The sequence below is a fragment of the Arachis hypogaea genome, chromosome 15 (assembly GCF_003086295.3).
Source record: "Arachis hypogaea cultivar Tifrunner chromosome 15, arahy.Tifrunner.gnm2.J5K5, whole genome shotgun sequence".
NCBI lineage: Eukaryota > Viridiplantae > Streptophyta > Magnoliopsida > Fabales > Fabaceae > Arachis > Arachis hypogaea.
This window is the reverse complement of record NC_092050.1, coordinates 46524538-46530002: the sequence shown is the minus strand read 5'-3', so window position 1 is coordinate 46530002 and position 5465 is coordinate 46524538. Positions and strand designations below refer to the sequence as shown.

The window sequence follows — 5465 nt, the reverse complement described above, 5'->3', positions numbered from 1 at the left end:
AGTGGTTATATGATGTAACCACACAATTAGGCTCAAAACTCACATGCTTATGTGTTCTTAGCTCAAAAACCATGTTCCAAAATTAATTCCTTCAAGCAAGTTCAACAAATAAAATTTTTTTTATTCAAATTGGTAGGGTGCCCTAAAACAGTTTCTTGGAAAAGAAATCATCACTCTAACCAAGTAGTCCTAACAAGAAAGAAGTGGTAAAATATGTATAAACTCTAACTAACATGCAATCTATCATGTAATGCAACAACTAGCAAAAAAAGAAGATTAAGAATTGGTGTTGGAAAAGGAAGTAGTTACCCACAGAAGACGGTCCTCGACCTCCCCACACTTAAAGATTGCACCGTCCTCGGTGTATTCAAAGATGAGCAAGGAGTGGGTACGAAAAGTTGGACTCCTCCACTACAAGAAAAATTACTTTTAGCGGCCATTTATTTTGCTTTTAGCGGCAATAAAAATAGCCGCTAATACATTTACCGGCAATCAGACATTAGTCGTCTTATGCTTTGTCGCTAAAAGGTTTTAGCGGCAATTATAACATTTGTCGGTAAAGACTTTTTTAATGGCCACAAAAAGTATATAACTATTAGCGGCTATTTTCTTGGCAATTTATATGGCCACCAAAAGTAATTCCAAAATTGCAATGTTATTCATTTTTATCGGCAATTACTATTGCCTCCAAAACCCATTTTACCGGCAATTTATATGGCTATTAAAAGTAATTCTAAAATTGTAATGTTATTTACTTTTAGTTGCCATTACTATTTCCGCTAAAATCTTAAGACTTGTTTTAGTTATATTATACTCATTTTCTTAGAAGTAATGACCTAACTTTTTTTTTCTCTAAAATCTCAATTATTTGTGCCAACAATTATTATTACTATGCATAATATAAATATAGTGAAATTAATTATTACAAAATAGATATTTCATTAAACTCAAAATATTGATACACAAATTTCTCTTGAAAAGAAATAAATCATGTTACAAATCGAAATAACAAAAAATACTACAAGCCTATAACTATGTTACATTAAGTTAGGCTATAAACCAATCCCAATGACAGGCTAAATATTAGTGAAAATCACAGGGGATGAAACTCGATTTTAAAAGCAATCACAGGCTCGAGTTTGTGACAATCGATTCACTATACACAAGTCAGCTAAATATTTACATCTGGCATAGGGGAGATACAATGAGAATGCGAGGGGTGATGTCCAAGCCTTGTTTCTTGATGCGGTTGAGCATCTCATTCTCCAATGCACGAACTTGATCCAAGATGTAAACAACCTGATTATAGAATCAAGAACAATTTATGCCAATTAACATTATTGAGGAATAAAATGTTAACACGAACATAGAATTATAAATTTTATCATGTGATCTGGAGTTCTCAACTAACCTGGCCACCAGTATTAGGGTATCCCAAGACATTGTCTTGAGCAAAGTAACCATGGGGAGAAAGGATCACCACATTGAAGACCATAGGGATCCTTCCAAAGAATGTCTCCCCAGGTAGTTACAGATCATTGCCCCACCTAAGTGATCATCACTTCAGCAAAGGGAATCAAACTCGCGTCTTTTAGGATACAAGGTCATTTCATTGCTTTACCAACTGTGCTAATCATCTTTTATTGTTAAAAAATTTGTGAATTTACTGCCAGAAGTGCACAGAGTATACCTTTTCATTGTAACTATGAAGCCTTACGAACTCCAGCAATGGTTGCATACTCTCCTTGCCATGGAAAAGCTTAGCGGAAAGGTGGCCGTTAAGGAACTCAACGCCATTCCCAATTGACTTTTTCAGTGTTGGGCGGGGGAAGGATGTGTTAAAAGGCTCAAAGTCCAACTCAAGCACAAAGTTTCCATTGGAACTACATCAACACAAACCAAAAATATAAAATTAGTCTTTTTTAGAAACTCTTATAATATGTAACAATAATTTTACTATGATTGAATAATTTGATTTTTTAAAAAGTGATTGGTATTAATTTTCAATTCTTTTAATAATCATCAAATTTTTTTATTATTAGTTTTCCATCAATGGACTTTTCTTAAATTTCCATAATCGATCGGTAGTATTAATCTTGAAAACTCTATCAGCTTTGTTGACTGAAATTATTCATTCATAAAAGCATCTGATTGAATTATTGCCAAGTGTCTCTAGTAAGTAGCAAAATGATAGACACAAAGAACATTTAGGTTCTCTTCACTTTTAATATTATTCCAATACAATATATTCTACGTACTATACAAAGGGAACTTTTTCTTGCTTTTCCTACTGAATTAATTAACAAGATAAGTGCCATGTTCTAAAAATTCTTTTAAGTTCTTAGGGTGTTCAACTTAATAATAAAAATAAGTCAAATTGTTGTAGACATAACTTAGAGCTAAGGTAAGACTTAAGAGTCCTACCTTTCTCTTTCATTCTATATAGAAAGAAAAAAAGCAGTGAGATACTCTGCATCTTATTATTATTATTATTATTATTATTATTATTATTATTATTATTATTATTATTATTATTATTATTATTATTATTATTATTATTATTATTATTATTATTATCATCATGAATAGGAAAAAATTCAGTTAAAACTTTAATAGATTAAGCACAGCTAGTAATCACAGTAAATTAATTTTGCTCATGAAGTGGTGAAAGTTGCTTTGTTATATCTTACCCTAATCATAGGCAACTAACTTTGATTTTTCAAGAAGTGTATACCCATTTCTATGCAACTGTTCTGCAATACATACATTGCTAATGTATACCCTTGTGATATCTGGTTCATTTAACTGACAATGAAACAAATTGATGGACACAGCATCCAAGTCAAGCTAACACAGAAAAACATGCGTATACATTGATTTATAAATCTAGGAGAAGAAATAAATACCTCTGGCTTTGTCCCTGCAATTTCATCTGGAAGGCTGATTAAGGTCAAAAGTGCCAACCACAACCTGGTCTTCTCCACCATCAGAAAACTACAAATTCAACTAAAACATCACTGATTTTTATCATGAAATAAGTTGCATAAAACCAATAAATTGATCTACAAGGACATAAATGGAGAGATATTTTTACATGCAGGCATGTGGGCGATGTGGCAATTTACTTGGTGTGGTTAAGATTGACACCTCTATACATATACTTAACTATAACTATAATAATAACAAAAAATAGCATAAAACTTAGTTGTTCATCAAGAAAAACAATCTCAAATCTCCCCCTAAGCATCAGAACCTCACTATTGCACAACTTTGAATGATAATGGAAGAAGAAATACATGAAGTGCAGAAGAAAACAAGAAATAAATAGCCTAAACTCAATCCTTCCATAGAAGACAAACCTGCAATATATAGGATGGATATTCCAAAATGGAGAACCTAAGAAGGTTAAATTCGAGATGAGAACGTCCACTAAGTACAATGTCTCAATTCCACCACCTCCAACATATCACTGGAATACTTACAGCATTAGAAAACTAACTAACATGTACTTTATTATAATAATATCGGTAAAATTTGGTCCATAAATGATCCTCTTGTGCCTTCTACCCGGCAACTTCCTTCCTCGTCCATATGACAGTAGTGGATCAACAGCTGTCTAATCACCAAGGTTCTGTAATAAGTAGCATGGCATGGCATTAAGATAATAAGTTATAGATTGATTAGACCCTAAATTTAGAATTTGAAATACAATCCTTGCATGATAAATTGGTAGATATCTTAGAAATCCCCAACCACTCTATCAGCTACTAATTAAGACAAACTTCTGCTAAAATTGGCTTACTATATAGATTTTGGACTATCCTACTCCAATATTTTAGCCAATTATTAGAAACAATAATATCTTACCATGGATCATAAAAAAATAGATGCTGTATAAACAAACCTATCTACCTTCCAACAATGCCATCATATAATAAACCATAGGTAGCTTCGTTCTACCTATTAGCTCTATGATGATTTTGTTTGATAAACCACCACTTCTTGAACTAACAATGACAATATTCCAAATTTCAGTGAAAAATCTAGCATGGAAAAAAAGGAGCATTAATTTAGTTACCTCCATTACTCCATAGTAGTTACATTATACAAAGGCAGAGTCACCAGAAACTGGTGTTGTTTTTGAACCACGGGAATTATAGCCACTGCACACACATGACACACACAAAAGAAAGACGCAAAAATCACAAAGTATTCAAAATCTCATAATCAGAGAAATTGAAGATCAAAACCTAAATCAAGAACAATCAAGAGCGGGTAAAGTGACATCGAGACTGAAATCGAGATCTGAAGATTGTATGCACACGCAAGACCTATGATGGTGCAAGCAGCGGAAGTGTGTCGGTTACAATCGACGATGAAGAAGATCGAGTGAGAGTGGTGATTGAGATATTGCAGTGTGTTTGAGAGATTGGATTGAGATTGAGATTTGAAGAGTATAGTGTGCGTGAAATTAGTGACAGTGCATGTGGCGGAAGTGAGAATCTGATCAAGAACCTCCTCAACCTCCACGTCGTACTTCCCTGCCAACATTAACGATGGTTTTGAAGATGAAAGTGCTGCAGGTTCTGCCATATTTTTGTTTCTTTCTTGGCGAACGACATTGGCGATAGGAACCAAACCTAGCAATGGAGATCTGAGACACAAACGAACAAAAATAGCGATGCGGATCTGAGAGGGAAGATAAAAAGATGAAGAATGATCAAATTGAATGAGTGAATGATTGAAGGATGATGGACGGCCTTCGGCGGTGATCGGCGACAGAGGGAAGAGCTTGAGGAGTTTCTTTCTTTAGGTTACTTGGGCTAAGGAACAGAGTTTCTGAGTCAACTGAATTAAGATGAGACAAAAAATATAATAAAGAATTAGCGGCAATAGTAATAATGGCCAGTATAATATATAGTAATAACGGAAATTATATAATTGCCACAATAACATAGCTTAAACAAAAGAAATAGTGGCTATTATATTATGGCCGCTAAAAATTTGTCGGTAAAATTAATTTTTCTTGTAGTGCTCCAAGGTGGGTTTTCACAACTGATGAGATTCTACAAAGGATTGTATGGAGGAACTTGTTTAGAAGCCTTTTTCTTTCCATTCTAGGTGGCCGGCCTGAAAGGAGAGAAAAAGAAAGAAGATTAAGCCCACAAACAAAGATATCAAAACAAATAGAACACAGGTGGGGGCTAATGCCAAATAAGAGTAGGGTTCTCAACTACATGGTAGCTACAACATGTAAGTGAGTAAGCGAAGGGCATATCAACTAACACTTGATGTAAGATTGATAAACCACTATTTTATGGTTTATCTTGTGCTCAATTGAGTGATTTTTATCAACTCTTTACCCACTTATTCATACTATTTGCATGGTTTTACATTCTCCTTCCTGATTTTGTGCTATGATTGAAAACATGCTTTTTTGGCCTTTAAATTGCTTATTATTAATC

General features: G+C 33.7%; 1 long non-coding RNA gene across 3 annotated transcripts; it reads right to left on the bottom strand.

The window, feature by feature from the left end:
- Window positions 1-919: 919 nt before the first annotated feature.
- LOC112747013 (uncharacterized) lies at window positions 920-4833 on the bottom strand. Of its 3 annotated transcripts, XR_011872987.1 has the most exons (7): window positions 4079-4833; window positions 3360-3631; window positions 2907-2994; window positions 2691-2805; window positions 1691-1883; window positions 1412-1561; window positions 920-1299 (listed from the first exon to the last, which is right to left on the bottom strand). It is a non-coding gene; the product is annotated as an uncharacterized lncRNA (long non-coding RNA). The 3 variants fall into 3 exon arrangements; XR_011872986.1 differs by lacking the exon at window positions 2691-2805; XR_011872988.1 differs by lacking the exon at window positions 2691-2805 and having other exon boundaries at window positions 1412-1547.
- Window positions 4834-5465: the final 632 nt, after the last annotated feature.